The 20432-nt window shown below is 37.2% G+C and overlaps 1 pseudogene; it reads right to left on the bottom strand.

The window, feature by feature from the left end:
• Positions 1-6287: 6287 nt before the first annotated feature.
• LOC108992469 lies at positions 6288-20275 on the bottom strand (annotated as a pseudogene).
• Between the last annotated feature and the right edge of the window lie 157 nt (positions 20276-20432).

The raw sequence follows: 20432 nt of genomic DNA, 5'->3' as shown, positions 1-20432 counted from the left end.
TCTGAACCCTTCTGCATCAATCCCCTCCAGAAAAATCTTGAGAAACACAAACAAACAACTGAAAGTATAGCACAAAAATATTTTGCTGCCGAAATTTGGAAGAGCTTCGATGAGGAGACAACAACAGCTGGAAGGAGGGCACCGTGTACAACGATCTCAGGCACAAGAAGAGGTCCAAGAAGTGAACCGAGTGACACTAGATCTACAAATAGACTGAGCTCCTCTCGGTCCCAAACCCACTCAACGGTGAGTGATGGCCACTTGAGGGCGTGGGTCTCCCATGGGGGGTGCCATATGAGGCATACAACAGCATCTTTGCATCTACGACCAACTGGCCTCATAGAATTGGCTACACTGTTGATGAGGTGCATTGTGATCATGTGCTCCCCTTTGGTAATGTCCATTTGTGACGGTGTGTTAATGGAGGAGAGACACGAAATACGGATGGGAAATTCTGAGGGTTGAGACAATACGATGGGATTGTTGAAGGAATTTTCTATAACAGAGGGAAGAAGAATTTCTTTAGGGACAGATACCGTGAGTACTGCCTTCTCTTTTCTTTCTTCCATGATTTCATCTACATCTGTTGTTCTATTTTTTTCCTGCACTATCAATTTTTGTGAATCTTCGATTGAAGCCATAGCTGCCTTTTCTACTACCTCTTCCACAGCTTGGTCTTCCCTGATCAAGAAGGATTCCTGTACTTGTTGCTTGAAAATCTTATAATTTGCTTGCATTCGATCGACTAATTCTGTGATGTGCAGCATTTTTTCAAGAGCCTTTTCCATCAATGGCAGCAAATTTACTTGCTAGATGTTGAAGGTTATCCCGTCCATGGAAGAATCGGTGGCTCTAGATAGCAATTGTAATGAACCCTCCAGTGAAGGAAACATTAATATAGAAGATAAAGGAAATCAAGAACAAATGAGAGATAATACTAGATGAATGTAACAATCATGCAAGAGATGAATAATAAAGAAAATGATGATAATGGCTACACCTTAGGATATTCAAGGTCCCCAATTCCTCCAAGAAAACCAGAAAGTGTTTCAGCAATAATCTTCCAGAGTTTTCCAAACAATAATCCCCTTTCCTCTACATATAATGGAAATTCAGCAACAGCTAACTAAGGCCTTGGCCCATTCTAACTAACATTAACTAGGCCCATGGGCCCTAAACCACCTTTACTCAACTAAGTTGGACATCAAGCCCAGCCACTTTAAATGGGATTCATAACACACATGTTAAGAAAAAAATCGTCCACAGATACCTTTCTTCCCTCCCCATGACCCTAGAAAAACACAACGATGCTAGCAACATGAACGTCTAAATTTGGTGTAGCAGTTAAGAATGTCACAATCAAGTCCAAGCCAAAGCATGGAACAAACTTATGGAGTATCCAATTCCTCTGTCATTAAATGGTGGCAAAGCAATTCCCTTGTGTGTGTGTAAGATGAAAACACACTTGCCAAACCTATACAATCTGTTTAATTCTCTTAAGTCCTAAGCAATTCAGTTTGGAGCTTGGAAAGTTTATAAAATGACATTATCCAAAGCTTTCAGCCTTTTAATGGTGACATTCTAATGCCTAGTATAACAATTCATCCAGCATCCTTTCCAATATGGGAAGTGGTCATCATAGTCTCATAGAAAGTTGAAAAGGTGAAAAAGGGATAAGAAATCAAGTCCAATACATACCCTATCTGGTTAACTCGAAAAGAATCCTAGAAAATTGTAATTCCTTTTATGTTTTGCTGTACAATTCTAACCTTATTCAACTTACCCTTCTTATGGTCATTAGGTCTGTAAAACATAGTTTTCAAGGCACTTAAATCTCCCTTTACAAATCTGGTCTTGGTCTAAAAGCATATTCTTTCAAGCCTTTGAACCTATTTCAATATTTCTAGTGTATATTTATATATAGAAATTCCAGTAAAGGGGTCGAGGAGATTACTTCACTGCAAATTCCACAAGCATCCGATGAATGCAAGGTTTGAGCTATTGCAAAAGAAATCGAGATACTTAAACTAAAAAATACCTTTAAAAGAGTACTAATTTCCCATAAAAATGTTTTCTAAGATCCATGGAATGTCAATGGATGCATATTCACGAGTCACCATGAGATAATGCAATTTAAGTTCTAAACATGCTAATAGTGAAAAAATTTTTTCCACAAACTTTTTTCATATCTGGTTTTGATTGATAAATATGCATGTAATACTTCAAAACATGCCCTGAGCACTCATGCCTCATGGCGTCCAGTAATATGACATAATCATGCTTCTTTAAAGGAAAATCAATCTGTCTTCATTGTTGGAAGGATACTAGGCATACTAATCAGCCTTCTTCAAACATTTATTTTTTCATCCCTTGTACTGTTCTAGATCATCAACTCCATAATAGCTCGACCAAATATCACTTTAGAAGTGAATCAAGGCTCCATAATAGCTCCATAACAGACACAAAAACATGCTGAAATAACATGCTCAAAAGGAGTATTGTACAATACAAACATAATGAAAAGTTAGCAGGTAGAAATAGAATGCGAATCAAGCCCTGTAGGATCAATCCTCTGCTGGTTATGGTAGATTTTCCTTGAAGGCACTCTGTAGATCTTGGAGTTGAATCTCTGTGTTCTTGAGTCTAGATGCAATATCTACAAGCTATCTCCGCACTGGAGCAACATGTGCATCCATCCTATAATCCATCTCCAATAACAGAGTTTCCATCCAAGAAGGTCGTGCCACCTGTCTAGATGAGCTTTCACCAGCCTCATGTGAAGTTGGCTAAGACCAAGTAGTCTATTTCTGAGCAAATGGTGGCATGTTGTGCAATCCTAAGAAAGATTGACAAATTAAATTTTTATCATAAGTAACCTGAAACTTGTTCACAAACATATATGCATACGTGAATAGAGTAATCAATAACTGTGAGATCTCAATTTTTGCTTGTATTTTAATCCATATTATTATTAGTTTTAATTGAGGTGTTATTTTGTTATTTTAATTAATGTGTTAGTTAATTATGTTGTTTGTTATTTTATTTGTTTTGGTATTTTATTTTGTTGTTTTGTTAATTTTATTTTAACGTGTGTTATTTTATTTGGGCTTGTGTTTTTGTTATGAGCTTATTATTTTTGTTGTTTTAAATTGTTGTGTTTGGGCCGTGTGTGTTGTGTGTGTGTGTTTAAAATGACCCAGCCCATTTGTGTGTTGTGAGTGAAGCCCAGTCGTGCGACCCGGACCAGCCCAAAGCCCCAGCCCATCCCGTGCGCCAAGTGAAGCCCAGCCCGTGCCGTGAAGCCTAGCCCCTCCCTCCCCTTAAGTCGAACGAAGCTGTTTGGAAAAGAAACCCTTAGGGTTTCATGTGTTTCCCTTCATGCGCCTCACGCCCCATCTTCTTCTTCTTCTTCTTCCTTCTTCTTCTTCTACTTTCTTCTTCTGCATTTGTCGAAAGCCATCCTCCACTTCCACCTCATTCTTCCACCTCCTTCTTGCATGTTCACTCGGTGTCGGTCAGTGGAGGCTCCGAAAAGGTTGTTGTCGTGCGAACCACTCCCCGCGGCCACCACTCTCCACCTCCAGCTTGCATGGGTTTCTTCGTGTCATGCGGATGTGCCCTCCGGAATGCTGTTGTCCAGCTGCCATGCCACTTGTCCACGCCATAGCCATTTCTCCTCCACGGCTTGAGCTGCCGACTTTCCCCTTCGTCTACCCGTGCGGCACGGCACTTCGAAACCGCCGTATATGGCCTATAAGTAGGCCATGACTTCTTCAATAAAATCTTCCGTAAATCTTCATTCAAGTTATTTTCTTTTGGTAGTTGAGTTTTGAGCTATGATTTTAGTTGTGAAACCGTAAGCTTGTAGCTTTGCCGAGTGCTATTTTGGTTCTGAAATTGTTCTGTGTTTTTTATTGAGAACCCGTGAGCTTGTTGAAGCCATGTTCTGTTTTGTTGATGAATTTCAATTGGTTTGGGTGAAATATTGATGTTGCCGTGGGTGAGATTTTCATCCTTTTTCATAGATCGATTTTATTTTGAGAGAACCCTCTAGAAAAGTCATTGTTGTAATCATTGTTGCCGTTGAGTCGCTGCCTTGAGCAAACGCCCTTCCTCTTGATCTTTCAGATTTTTCCAAAATCTTCATGTGTATGTAATTTTTCAGTTTTGTTAATAAAATTTTTGTAATTGTATTTTTATAAACTATGGTTTCTGTTGAACTGTTGATTGTATTAATCTGTTGGATTTGGGCCATGGGCCGTTGAAGTGTTGGGTTGTAATTGTTGGTGTGTTGGAAATTAGGCCTTGGGTCGTTATAATGTTGGATTGTGTTTATGGTTGGATTTGATGTTGGGCCTTGGGCCGGATTGGAGGACGGATTACGCGTGTAAATATACAACTGTACTTCTGTATTTATTTAAGATAATTAATTTTGTATTCCAATTAAATGGTAAATTGAATATTTATCGTTTTATTAAATTGTGCGGTGATGTCACGTTGTTTGTTAGAAATTGATATTATAGTTATTAATTGCGTGGGTGCGTATGTTTCACGACTCCAAGCCGAGATGGGGCATTATCTCGGTGGAGCTCCTCTGGTCACTCGGGAGCGTAACAGATTGACGTGACATCCCCTGAGTTGTTGCAGGGCGACGACGGGAACGGACGAGACAATAACACTCTCGTATAGATTCTGTGACCTTTGGCTGACGTGGTTAGAGGATGCTTGGCCATGTACGCGCTGAGTGCAGAACTGGGCATCGCTCGTTACAAAGTCTCATGTACGGATGTTACCCGTGATGTGACGAAGAGAGCCCGGTAGTGCGGACGGTCCATAGGGGAGACTGTGGCGCATGCTTAATAATAATAATGGTTATGATTGGGTCAAAATGGGATTTTGGCGTGAGTGGTTTAAAAATGGGTATTTTGGAAAAAAGAACATATGCTGTTGTTTTATGTGGAATATGTCTGTATGGAGATGCGTATTTTTTTTATATATATCTTGGATGTTATTTTGGTTAATTATTTGTTGAGATGTCATAATCTAATTGTGGTGTTTTACTCTACGGTTCCATTTTATGGTGCCGTAGAGTCTGACGCAAAGCTCGAATTTGAACCTAAGGGGCCGACTCCGCTAGAAGTATAAGTTGCTGATTTGTTATTCAACATTTTGGGATTTGTTTTCCTTATGATATTTCATGTCTTTAATTTATTTGTCAGATGACTGTTTAATTCTTGTAATATTATTTTACTGTTTTTGAACAAATTCTGGTACTTAATAAAGAAAGACCTTTTATTTCTCCGCTGCGAATATTATTTTGTACACTTATTGCATGTTGTACACACTCTGAGCACTGGTAGATGGGGTGCGTGATCCGTGTAGTCATCATCCCGGTATCACGAATTCCACTAAAACAACATGTGGGGGTCGAGGGCGCCACAATAACCCTAACAAGAGTGCCTTATTTCGAGAAAACATTTCTCAGTATATTTTGAGTTTAAACGTGTCCCATAAAATTGTGAAGAGTGGAGATTGGATTTCCCCCTAGGATTTGAAGACTATTCTCAAGAGAAAAACACTTGGTTTCTAAGTCATCGTTGGTAAACGACTGAGATTAACACGCGACACATGAATCACTTAGACTCACAACTTAAACCAAAGTTATTAGTTTCTAGTATAGGAAATCTACCAACACAAGTATTGTTGCATAGTCCTAAAGACCCTCATCTTGAGTTGTTAACTTTGGAACATAATAAGAATTGCAGGTTCCTCAGTGATGAAAACTAGCAAGTGTGTTAGGAGTGAGATTTGAAAGTAAATCTAGAACAAAACAAGCATTTGGGTGATGAATGAAGAAAGGATGGTAGGTTGATCAATGGTATGAGTGATTTGATTAGCTTAGTAAGGACTCACCGAGTTGAGTATCCTCTAAGTTCAAATTTTCGATATCCAAGGTTGTAGAACGCCTCTTCTGTTGTGGATAATAGTTAGATTCCAAGTTGCAATCATGCTCATAGAACACATATGAATGATCTTTAGCATTATCTGCATGCTTATGCATCAACTGGACTCCACAACGTTTAAGGGGTAATGAGTTTGAATAACAAGTAAACTTAACATTTAGACTTTTCCCTTGTAGCTGGAAAGGTTCTAGAATAGAATACTCCAACCATTCATGATCTAAACCCCATGAGTGAAGTATCCTTTCTTTACAAAGCTTTCTTATGCGTTACAGGTGATGTCAACATTAAGAAGATGAAGGGGCGTTTCTGTAGAGAGCGCAAAAATAGAAGCCCATCAATATCTATTTCACATGATCGAGTATTTTAAGCCTCTTTACAATGGATTAACCAGTCAGGAATCATACTTCTTGGAAATATAATGCCACCAAAATAGTCATTAAGATGTCCCTGTTAAAAAAATATGTTTCAAACATGCCACATAAAAGGAAAGGAAAAAAGAAAAGACAGAAACATCAGAGACACAAAGAGGTGGGGGGGTTGGGGGGGGGGGGGGGGAGGGGCAAAAGAGATACCTCATCGAATAAAGGATTTGCCACATGAATCCATATATTCACAAACATTTTATAGCATCGGAACAATTCAATCCATCGAAGTGCCCTTAAGTTGCAAGTATTGAATTGAAACTTTCTCTATACTTCGGGAAACCTTTCCAATGAGATGCATCCATTAGCATACACCTCTTCTATATTGGGTGGAAGCTCAAGAATTTCTTGAAGTTGCCTGCAATCCTCCAACCCTTATCCATTAACTCTTTTGATGAATGTGGAAAGACTAATAACATCACTACTCGATAGATCTAATTCTTAAAAGCAATTTAGTTTCCAAGCAAGAGCAAAGTACATAACGAATGTCTTCATGAAACCATAACCTACTACGTCTGCCAGGCTCTCTTGGTGACTCTTGTCAAACAACTTCTCTATCCATATCTTGCAACAAGTCATGCATAGTCAATCTTATTACTTATCGATACTTCTGAGGCATTTGTCGATAAGCTTTTTGATACCAGCATTTGGAAAGAAGCCACAACTATCCAATATTTTAGTGACATCTTGCATCCTCTCCTTTGAAAAAACATGCAATATCAAGGAAAATATTTCTCTCATTTGGCTCTAATCCATCGTAACTTATTCTTAATTTTTCTTGAATATTTTCCTCCGGAATTCTTTTGTATTTTCCAATAAGATATATCTCTACCTTATAGATCCAAGCCCACCACTATTAAAGCGAGTGGAAGACCCTCAGCATAGCTTTGTGCATCTTTTGTGAATTCCACAAAATTGTCATTGGGTTTGTCACTTTTGAAGGCATTCTGGCTAAAGAGTTGAATAGCTTCATTGTGAATAGCTAATAGATGTTTATTTCTTGTTGTTATGATGATTCGACTTCCTAAACCAAACCAATCACATCTTTCACATAACTTTTCCAATGGGTCCTGTTGATCGACATCATCAAGAACTAAAAGAATCTTTTTGCGGCAAAGTCTTTCTTTTATCAAATTGATTCCTCTCCCTCCCTCTATTTTCTTTTCTTTTCTCTTTTTTTTTTTTTTTGACAAAACTAAAAACCAAATAAGCTGTAAGAGCTTTGACGCAATCAGATAAGCTGTAGCAACAACGAATGAAAAACCATGACCAACAACTTTCACAGCACTCAAATATAGGTCTTAGTTAAAATTTCTACTTTTTTTTTTTTTTTTTGGGAAAATATGGGATTCCATGAATAAAATTTATACACTAATTTGGAAGGCCTTTTAACTGGTATCTAGGAAACTCATCATAACTCTATTTCTTTTCTTTTTTTAAAAAAAGGCCTTGTTACTAACAAATTACACATGTCTTGTTATAATTAGAACATATCTAACTAGCACTAATAACTAACCGATTCATGCATTGTACACATATTCTAACAACCCAAGAATTAGAAAAATAAACTCATAACAAAAATAAAAATAAATAAATATGTAGGATTTCCTACCTGACATATCTTCAGGGGGTAGAACCCATTTAACAATCTAGATCAAGCCTGTGGTTCTTGACAATAAATTCAATCTTTTGGAATGAAACAGGTATAAAAATATGATAATAATCCAATCCAGAGCTTTAGGACCTTTGATTTGTGTCATTTCTCAAACCAGAAACTTTCAGCAATTATCCTGTATTTTGACAAATATAGCCCAAGAAGATTGATAATTACAGTATGCAGAAAAAGAAAACAAACAACACAAATGTTAAGAAAACCAGCTCCACGCACATTACCTTTTTTCCCTCCACATATAAATTTGGTCATTAATTTCAGCATTTTAATGGTGACCTTATAATGCCTAGTATAACAATTCATCCAGTTCCTTTCCAATATGGGAAGAGGTCATGATAGTCTCATAGAAAGCTGAAAAGGCAAAATAGGGATAAGAAATCATGTCCAATACATATCCTATTTGGTTAACTCAGAAAGAATCCTAGAAAATTATAATTCCTTTTATGTTATGCTATACAATTCTAACCTTATTCAACTTACCCTTCTTATGGTCATTAGGTCTGTAAAACATAGTTTTCAAGGCACTTAAGTCTGCCTTTACAGATCTGGTATTGGTCTAAAAACATATTCTTTGAGGCCTTTGAACCTGTTTCAATATTCCTGATGTATATATATGTACTGAAATTCCAGTAAAGTGGTCAAGGAGATTACTTTGCTACAAATTCCACAAGCATCCTGTGAATGCAAGGTTTTAGCCATTACAAAACAATTCGAGATAGGTTCATTCTGTGTCACTTAACACTTAAAAAATACCTTTAAAAGACTACTAATTTCCCATAAAAATGTTTCCTAAGATACATGAAATATCAATGGATGCTTATTCACGAGTCACCATGAGATAATGCAATTGAAGTTCTAAACATGATAATAGTGAAAGGATTTATTCCACAAACTTTTTTCATATCTGGTTTTGATTGATAAATATGCATGCAATACTTTAAAACATGCCCTGAGCACTCATGACGTCAAGTAATATGACATAATCATGCTTCTTTAAAGGAAAATCAGCCTATCTTCATCGTTGGAAGTACATTAGGAATACCAATCAGCCTTCTTCAAACATTTATTTTTTTTCATCCCTTTACTGTTCTAGATCATCAACACCATAATAGCTCAACCAAATATCACTTTAGAAGTGATTAAGGGCTCTAACCTAAGAGGACTTTTATCAAACCCGATGAGAAAACCAAGAGTCGTAATTTTTAACAAAATTATGAATCAGACTCTCAACTGATTAATAATATTCTAGATCATGAGAAAAATATGCTTGAATTTATATCAAGAATTTTATCCCTTTCAATTGATATGAAGCAATAACAATAAATTGTTGAACGCATCAATAATTGGAGAAAAAATCAATCTCATAAATAATATTACTAATCTTTAATGAGGTTTCATTCTTAACCTTTGTTGAAAATTTAGCTAGGCATATTCATGAAAATAAGTTCTAGAAAATGAACGTAAATAAATATCAAAGCAATATTTAAAATGAAACTAAAGAAAAATAAAAATTCCACTGCTCTCAAAATGTAAAAGCTACAAGTCTGTTACCGTTAAAGTCTGTTATGGTTACAGTTCTTTCCCAACTTTGATTCCTTTCTGAACTTCAATTGCTTCATTAAGATAAAGTTCAAATTTAAGTAAGAAAAACAAATATTTCAAGACAAATAAAAATATAAGAATTAACATGACTACATAATTGTGATAATGCTTTATTTAATTTAGTAAAATTCTGCACAAATTCGGCTATTATCACTTACCCAAGTGTAAATTCTAAATCTAAATCTTCATTAATTAAATCATCATTAGCATCCTTGAATTTCCATAATGCTAAATCATCATTAGCCTCTTCTGTTGTGGGGTTCCAATCGGGTTCCAAGTAATCTTGGTATCTCTTTGAAAATTGAATAGGATTAATGAAATTGTCATTCTCGTATATTAGATGGACTCCAACACTTTTGATGATTGCTTTCCTTGAACTAAATCCAAATGTAAACCTCATATTGTTCCCCTTCCTGTAACTTCTTGACAGCAAATCGTCAATAGAATTTCCAGCTATGTATTTTAGACATACACGATGTGGGTCCATTGAAGACCGCAACATATTATGATATGGGTCCATTCTCTGGCCGTCTATCGAGAGAGTAATAGTTTCAAATTCCAGTGGAAGAGGTCCCACAACAAAACAGTAAACTAATGCCATGATCTGATGTCCACACATGAACGCATTACGATCAATTTCTATTTCAATAGAATTAGTATATGAAGTATTCTCCTTGCAATACGTGAACCACTCTGGAATCCTACTTCCTGGATATATAATCTTACTTGAATCTTTCTGTTGAAAGCGTTCCTATTAAACCAAGTATAGATATGTTAGAAAACAAATACAAGCTATCAAATAAGAAACAGAAAAAAATTAAAGATCAAATAGATGAGACATGTATACCTGGACCAATAATGGATCTGGCGCATGATTCCCTACATCCACTTCCACTTTATTGCATTCCGATAAGTCAATCCATCTTAACCATTTTAAGTCGGGTGTACCGAATGAAAATTTTGTCGACACATGAGGAAAGCGTTCCAATAACCCACATCCACTAGCATATACCCATTCTATATTTGGTGGAAGGTGTAGAATTTCTTCAAGTTCCTTGCAGTCTTCCAAATAAAGGTATTGCAATCCAACAAATCCTTCGATGCATGGAGGAAGGCCAATAATACCACTACCAGATAGATTTAACGTCTTCAAATTGGTTGAGAAATTATATGTCCAAGATAAATTATTTGATTCTGGTAAGAAATTCTTTAGGCTGGAACATCCATGAGCATATACCTCTTCTATATTTGGTGGAAGGTATAGAATTTCTTCAAGTTGCTTGCAGTCTTTCAAATAAAGGTGAGACAATCCAACAAATCTTTCGATGCATGGAGGAAGGTAAATAATACCACTACCAGATAGATTTAACGTCCTCAAATTGGATGAGAAAATATATGTCCCAGATAAATTATTTGATTCTGGTAAGAAATTCTTTAAGCTGGAACATCCACTAGCATCTATCTCTTCTATATTTGGTGGAAGGTGTAGAATCTCTTTAAGTTGCTTGCATAATGTCAAATTAAGTTCAGACAATCCAACAAATCCTTCGATGCATGGAGGAAGGCTAACAATACCACTACCAGATAGATTTAAAGTCCTCAAACTGAAATTTGATTCGGGAGGCGCCAATGGGAACAATTCCATACTAGATGAAATTTCATTTTCGTGCGTACATGGCATGGATTGTCCATTATGCCCCACCTCCTTGTCCAAATTTACAAAATTTGGACAATTAATGACTTCAACATTCGTTAGATGTTCCAACTGAAAAATTTCTATTGGAAGACGCACAAGACTTTTGCATGCATACATATATAATTTCATGAGTCCAGTGAGGTATGTAATGGATGAAGGTAGCTCCTGTATTACGGTGTTTTCTATCTTGACACACTTCAAATGTTCCATTTCACACTCAATTTCAGGGAAATATTCAAGGCTTATACAACCTTCAAGTTTAAGTAATTCTAGAGATCTCGACTTGAAGCTTCTTGGCAAATTCTTTAGGTTGGAACAATGTCCAAAATCCAATTCAACAAGCCTATCTAAAAAAAATTCAACAGAATCATGAACCTCAACTAAACTTTTACAATTATAAAGAATCAACTTCTCTAGATTTGAGCAACTTGAAAGATCCGATATATTTTTCAAGTCACCACAGTCACTGAGATCTATACTTGTTAAATTCTGTTTAAAAAGAAGAAAATAAAGGAAATATATTAACAATTAAAGGAAATTTGCAGCATACCTTAAAAGTAAGATAGATCAACATGATAATAAAAATAAAAATACTTACCTTAGATTGCAATCTCGTGCCTAAATCTCTAATCATGCCTCCTCTGATATTGAAATCAATGAGTTTCTCTCCATGAAAAGAAGATGGAAAAAACTCCAAAGAGCATTCAGGCCAATCAAGAACTCTTAACTCATTAGAAAGATAATTCAATCTGCCACAAAAAATTTCATCCCTGCTTCTAACTATTAATATTCTGAGTCTTTCCATTTTTGCAAACACCTCAGGACCCAAACGTATCATGTCGAACTCCCAAGGCAGTTTTATCGATATGCCTTCAATTTGCTCTGTTCCCTAATGTGAGAATGCACAAGTGTTCAATCAAAAATCAAAGATAAATTCCCTATAATTCAACACTACTTGCGCAAGTGTTCATGAACTATATATAAGTTTAACAAGCTAAGATTATATATATATTTTTTACAATATGTGTGTATATCACTATTTCATTTATTAAGAAGGAAATAACAAACATAAATCTCATCTTTTTTCATATGGTGTGTCTATTTTAGATTTCAAAAGGAATAGCCTTATTTTTATCATTCAGATTTCTAGAAATGAGTGTGTACGTTCAAATGTCAAAGTCATGTATACTTCTTCCTTTTAATACGCATTACTCAGTTTAGAATACTAACAAAGGGTCAGATAATCATAGCATTTTGCCTTTTTAGAAATCTGGGGAAAGGGGATTGGCTTTGATGATTTTATTTGTACTTCATTAAAATTATTTTATTTACAACATTGAGAAAATACTTCATGTGGAGGGTACGTATGTGTCTATATAATAATTTATATCTATTTCTAGATCCATTTATTTTAATTTAATAATAGCTTCAACTGAAGAAAGAAAAAAAAAAAAAAACCTTGGAAGTAGAATTATATTTCTAGGGAAAATCTTACCTTATTTTTTTCAAGTACTTCACGAACATCTTCATGAAACCATAATCTACTCCGCTTGCCAGGTTCTTCGGGTGATTCCTGTCGGACAATTTCTCTTCCCATATCTTGAAGTAAGTCATGCATCCCCAATCGGTCATCTTCATCAATAGTTATGAGACATTTATCATTGAGCCTTTTGAAACCGACATATGGATAGAAACGACAACTTTCCAATATTTTAGTGACATATTCTTTCTCATCTCCTTTGAAGAAACATGCAATGTCAAGGAAAAGTTTTTTTATAAAACCATCTAATCCATCGTAACTTATTTTAAGTTTTCCCTGAATATTTTCTTCTGGAATTCTTTTGTACTTTTTCAATTCGCTTTTCCAATAATTTCTATCTTCTCCATATAGATTTGAGCCTACCACTTTTAAGGCGAGTGGAAGGCCACCAGCATAACATAGTGCATACTCTATGAGATCCTCAAAACCATCAATAGGTTTGTCACTTTTGAAGGCATGTTGGGTAAAGAGTTGAAGGGCTTCATCGTGATCCATTTCCTTCATAGGATAATTCAAACTAACACTATGCTTAGTTAGCAAACTCTTATCCCTTGTTGTTATGATGATTCGACTCCCAGAACCAAACCAATCGCATTTTTCACATAATTTTTCTAATTGGTCCAAATGATCAACATCATCAAGAACTAAAAAAAATTTTTTACGGCAAAGTCTCTCCTTTATCAAATTAATTCCTTGATGATCATTATCAACACTCAAAATTGGTGACTTTCCTTGATGATCATTATCAACTATCCGAGACGGCCTTGATTTTGTTTTGAAGATTCTCTAACATCAGCAAGAAAACAACAGCCTTCAAACTTCTTAGCAATGAGGTTATACATCTCTTTTGCAATAGTTGTTTTACCAACTCCACCACTCCCGGAAATCCCTATCATGCGTGTATCATTCTTCTCAAGACATAAAAGCGTCTCCATAACATAATTTACATGAGACTGTATTCCCACCGGATTCTCGATAACATGCAAGTCAAAACGATTTGGTAAACTTGTTGACACATCTTGAACAATCTTCTGAATAAACTCATATTCGTCCCTACCAATGCAAAAAGATATAAAGAAAATTCATGAATTTGACTTCCTCACGATAAAAGACATGAGAACATGATTTAGAAACAATTTTATTCTCATGTTATAAATGACGCTTATTGGCAAGGCACAAGTACTTTATTTGAAAAAAGTGAAGTTTACTATTAAAAAAATAATTTTTTTATATAGATTCTAAATTTATCTAATTTTTTTCAAAATGAGTTCACACATGTTTTGAACTAACAACCATTATAAACATATGAATTTTTTTGAAAGCGTAACAATTCGCATGGCTAGAGCTATATAAGTACTATACCAAAACTATCATCATAAGTGCTGGTCGAAGAACGTGCAGAGATGGTCTTTATCAAATTGAAGACTTAAAAAAAGGTAAAAGAAATGGAACTTTGAAAATAATGGAGAAGCAAAGTGTCATTCTTTGTTCACTGTTTTCTTTAATCGTTGCAGTAATGTTTTTCAGTACGTGACATTTACAGATATTCAATTTTTTTTTTTTTTGAAATAAAACCTCCTCATTCATTCAAATATCAGTGTTTACAATGCAATAATCTCTCAGTAAACAATCTGAGAAACAAACTGGTATATCTTCTATCCATATCTTTTCTAAGTCTATGTGTAATGCTTCTTTAGCAAGAGTATGTGCTGCTGTATTTGTATTTCTATTTGTAAACTTCACTGACCAGTTAGGCCATTCTTTCATCTGAACCTTCAAATCTTCAATAATGCTACCAAAGTAAGACAAGTCTTCAGTCTGGCTGTTCACTGCATTAACAACCACCTGTGCATCTCCTTCCATTATCACTTTGTTGAATCTTAGATCCTCACATAACTCCATTGCTTTCCTTAATGCCCAGCCCTCAGCTATAGCAGGTTGATCCACAAAGCTTTTCGACTCACAACAAGCTGCCATCACCTCCCCCTTATCATTTCTGATTACCACCCTTAAACCCACCTTCCTTTGTTTCACATCTAAAGCTGCATCCCAATTGGCCTTAAACCAATTCACAATAGGTGGACTCCAACTATGAACCAAACCACCTGTATTTGCTTGCTGTCTGATTTCTGTTATCTTCGCACATGAAGACTGATACTCTTCTAAGCTCTCTCTAGCTGTACTAATCACAAATGTGTTACTTAGAAGCTTGTTTTCAAACACAAAGGTATTTCTCCGAAGCCATAACCCTCTCATAACTACAGCAACTTCCTCCATATCAGCAAGTGAGAGCTTCTCTGCCAACCCTTCCAGTAAACCAAGTAGATCCCCTTCTCCAACCCTCCATTTCTGAACTGATTTGACAGATCCTGACCATACATCATTTGCAGCAGGACATTGCCAAAGAACATGTAGAACTGTTTCTTCCTCTTGCAAACATATAGGGCATCTAGTATCTTCCACAATCCTCTACGACATCAAATTTTTTCTAGTAGCTAAAAGATTATTCCCTGCCTTCCAAAGGAAATTTTTTGTAATGCCAGGAATGTTTAGTCCCCAAATCCTCTTCCAAAGCTTTCCCAGGCCATTCTGTTCCGAGGGTTCTCCTATTGAGGCTCTTGATCTAGACTCCTCCAAGTAGTAGGCAGATTTAACACTAAAAATACCTTTCTTAGAAGGTCCCCAAATCATTCTATCACCCACTTCCCTCTTACTTAAAGGGATACTGATTATCATATCAGCCTCTTCCTCAGAAAAGATTGATTTTATGAAACCCTCATTCCATACCTTCCTTCCCTCAATCACTAGGTCCTTAACTTTAACACAAGTATTCAGAAAAGGATTAGGAGATTGGACACTGTAAGAGGATGGTGTTGGCAACCACCTTTGACCCCAAATATTAATTTTTTGGCCATCCCCCACCCTCCACCTTAGTCCTTCCTTGAGCAGGTCCAATGAACTCCATATGCTTCTCCAGATTTGAGATGGAACTCTGCCTAACTTTGCTTCCAGCAGGGATGAACTTCTAAAATATTTTTCTTTGAAAATGGTGGCAACCATAGAGAAAGGGTTTTGAAGTATTCTCCATGCTTGCTTAGCCAGGAGTGCTGAATTAAAACTGGCTAGATTTCTAAAGCCCAAACCTCCACCCTCTTTTGACTGGCTCATTCTCTTCCAACTCCTCCATATAATACCACTCGAATTTTTCTGACTTTTCCACCAAAATCTGGACAGCATCACATTGATCTCTTTGCACAGCCTTTTAGGCAACATGAAGACACTCATAGTATAAGATGGAATTGCTTGTAGGACAGCTTTTATCATAACTTCCTTTCCTGCCCCTGACAGGAAGAAATTCTTCCAATTGCTAATTTTTTGCCATACTCTTTCTTTTAAGCTTCTAAATGTGTTATACTTTGATCTACCTACCATAGTAGGTAGACCCAAGTACTTATCATAACTGCCTTGCACAATAGCTCCACCTTCCCAAAGAATCTTCCTTTTAACTTCCACAGAAGTATTAGAACTGAAAAAAACTGCTGTCTTCTCCTTATTAAGAAATTGACCCGATGCTTTTTCATATATGAGCAATAAATCCTGCAACTTCCTCCATTCCTCCACCGAGGCTCTACCAAACAGGATGCAATCATCTGCAAAGAGCAGATGATTTACTCTTAATCCGTGTCTAACTACTGAAATACCCTTTGTGTTCCCCCTGAGATCTGAGTTGTTGAGTAAAGAACTCAAACCCTCTGCACACAAGATGAATAGATAAGGGGATAGAGGATCCCCTTGTCTAAGACCCCTTGAGGGCAATAACACATCACCTGGTATACCATTAATTAACACAGAAAAGGAGACTGAACTAATACATTTCAGAATTAAGTTTGTCCACTCATCACAGAACCCAAGCCTTTTCATAACAGCAATCACATAAGGCCACTCAATTCTGTCGTAGGCCTTAGACATATCCAGTTTGATAGCCATACTGCCTTCTTTACCCTTCTTGCTCACCTTCATCGAATGTAAAACCTCATAAGCTACCATAACATTATCAGTTATGATCCTACCAGGAATAAAGGCACTTTGATTGGCTGAAATAGAAGCTGACAACACTTCTTTGAGTCTATTTGCTATCACTTTGGAAGCCATTTTGTAAATCACATTACATAGGCTGATAGGCCTATATTCAGTAACCAACTTAGGATCCTTAGACTTAGATATATACTTTTTGTATATATCTAACCTGATTTGAACTCTCAGGAATCTGCCCCATCCACTGCCATCTGAATTCACATCCATTTCCTCCACCTCGCCAATAGTTTTCCCTATTTTCTTCCCATGGTCCTCATTCATACAGCCAAGAGGCATATCATGCATTTGGACCCAAAAGCTTTCTTGCTCAAACTTCAGGCTATGTGGTGGTGTAAATTCCTCGAATATCTTCAGTACAAGTAGGTGTGAATCAAATAACCACGGTCTCCCACTCCATACTCTTTGCATATCTGCGTGGTTTGCAAACGTGAGGGTGAACAAGTTATTCCCCACCTCAGTGAACTTTGCTGGTTTGCTGATTCTCCAAACTTTCATCATTGTTGATTCCACAACTTCCTAATACTTCGCTCCATACAGATTTTACCTACCAAACTACATTCCCCTTTATATTGGATTTCCTCTGTAACCGATTCATCAATGGCTATTTCTATTCCTTCCTCCTCCGTCAAACAGAGTCTCTCCCATTTCTCCTCTACCTCATCCATTTCCACCCTAATCCTCCGATACAATTCTGCCAGAGCCTCCGATATTTTCCTTTCTTCCACCCCGTTTCTAGCTACCAATGCTATCCCCATACCTTTCCTCCTGCTACAGCCACCGTGACCACCGTACTATCCGTTACACCACAGCTACGCACCGCCTGCCACCCACTAACTAACCGTTAGGAACTCTAAGTGGTCACCCCTTAGCTTCACCTCATACTCCCTCCCGAGAATAGAGAGAAGAATATAATACTTTTAATTAATACAGATATTCAATTTATACCATAAGTTTGGTAAAAGTATTAATTTGCATTATGAAGTACGGATAAATTTTACTTTGTACATTCCAATTTAATTTGACAATATATATCGAGAATGTGCTGCATTTTGGTCATACGTAATGTGAAGCCAGCCCCAAAAGCCTAAGCCCAGATCACAACTAAGGCCCCAAAACCTTAGGAGAAGGCCAGCCAATCCCCTCAAAACGGCCTCGTTTTGTTCTCTCTGATCTCCTTCTCTCTCATCCCCCGTCGCCTTCCTCCCCATCTCGTGACCTCTGTGCACCGCTCTGCCCACCAACCACACCCACAAACACACACGTAGCCGAGTGTCAGCCCTTCTCTACCACCCCTAGCTGCCGCCCACCTCCATTAATCACAAACGCGAACTATGTTGCTCGTGAAGTGGTTTCTCTATCTATAATAGCGTGAGCCACCTCCCCCTTCGACCAACTCTCTCTTCCCTCCCTCGGCTTCTCGTTGTCTCACTATCTCCCTCCCTCAGATCTCTCCCCTCTCTCTGTTTTGTGCCGTCTGCTGCCACCATCCTCCATGCCTCGACACCACATCTCCAGTAATCATCTCTCTCGATCGTCGCTCTCTCTGTCTCTCTCTCTAGAACACGAAACCTACACCTATTTTGGGTTCAAAAACCCTAGCTGCCGCCACCCCGTCGTGTCATGTCAGCCAGATGCCGGGCACGGTGAGCCCTTAGTCTCTGTGTTCGTCACTCTCTCTCTCTCTGAAATTTTCCACCCGCCGACCACCCTACTACCTCTCGCTAGCGTACGTCTTCTCCTTCTGCCATCTCTCACTTTCCCTCTTTCCGCCACTGTCTCCGTCACTCTCTGTCCCTCTCATTCTCTGTCTCCGTCACACTATCTCTCAGGCGGACGACTAACCACCAGCCTTCCCTCTTAGTTTCCCCTCCCTCACTCTCTGTCTCACCCTCTCGGTTTCTCCTCTCCCTCTCGGTTTCTCCTCTCTCTCCCCCTCTCTCTCTCTAGCGCCGCAACACACACATAATCTGTTTCTTTCTACCTGAGACCCACCACACCCATTCAAGAGACCACTGCCTTAAGCTGACGGGAATGACCACAGGAAGCAGCAGAGCTCGGGGCGCCTGTGATCATCCAGATATTCTCCCCTTCGTGCATGTGTAAGTGGCTCTTGGACTAACTTTGAAAATAATTGTTGACGTAAATTCTGAATTGAGCTACGTGAATTTTGAATAATTTTCCTAATCATCTTTACATACTACACACTACTTTTTTTTAATCTTTTTCTTTTTTCCAAACAATTATCTGGTGTATCGATTATGAGAAGAACAAAAAATTAAATATATATATATATATATATTATATTATGTGTGGTGTAGAATAATGAGTAGGGTCGGTCCCTCGTGAAATTCTGTCTTGTGATGTTTTTATATATGAAATCTTCTTGTTGTCATGTCATATTGAGAGGATTTTTAATTTTTTTAACTATTGTACGAGTTTACAGGTTGCTAACGTGTACTGGAAATCTCATCCCTTCCACTAAATTACAGCTTCTCACTCTATCTATATATATTGGCAAAGGATGTAATTCGATCAATTATATATAAATCATGAGTAATGTTGGGCATCAGCCTATATCCGCAGCACACCCTTTAGAATTTTTTTTTTTTTTTCTTCAACTCAACACGGTGTGTTGAGGATGTTAGGCTGCATCAAATATTTTTCCATAAATCAATAGAGGGATAAGAGTTGTTGGAATTACTCGTTGGTCTTCAAATGGAAACCGGATAGATTGGCAGCTTGTTTTAAGGCAGTCTTCCAATTCTGAACTTTAGCATCATCCTTGAACTTGTCTTCATGTTTAGCAAATTCTTCTTGAAAATTACTTTTTTGGTGTCGAACTATTGATGGGTCGACTTTGTAATACACCGGTAGAACCTTCTGTTGTTTTGATTCTTTGCGCTCTAGGATCTTCAAAAGCTCATCTAAACACCAAGTAGATGACGCATAATTTTCAAAAAATAGAACAATCGAAATCTTTGACTCTTCAATGGCCTTTAAAAGTGCCAGTGAAATTTCTTCACCTCTTCTCAGCTCTACATCATCTTTATAAGTGTTGATTCCTTTTTGATCCAAAGTATGGTAAAGATGACTAGTAAAACCATTGCGGGTATCCTCACCGTGAAAGCTTGAGAAGACATCGTAATGTTGAGAGGTTAAAGAAGAGGAATAGGAGGAGGAAGGAGAGGAAAGGACTCCCGGCAATGCGATGGAAAAAGACATTTTGGATGTAAAGTGTAATTAGTTGGAGATGGATATACAGTGGATGACGATTGGGCTCCTTGTATAAGTGGATACCACGTTGCAAGAGAAACTTCTTGGCAACTTACGCGTTGCATAATATCGAAATTCGAAAAATTAAATTATTTTCTTATCGCTTTTCAATGATACCGCAAAATATACAATATGCATAAAGTGAATTAAATTTTTTATTTTTTAATTG

This window comes from Juglans regia, chromosome 12 (genome assembly GCF_001411555.2).
Source record: "Juglans regia cultivar Chandler chromosome 12, Walnut 2.0, whole genome shotgun sequence".
Lineage (NCBI taxonomy): Eukaryota > Viridiplantae > Streptophyta > Magnoliopsida > Fagales > Juglandaceae > Juglans > Juglans regia.
This window is presented reverse-complemented; position numbering and strand designations above follow the sequence as displayed.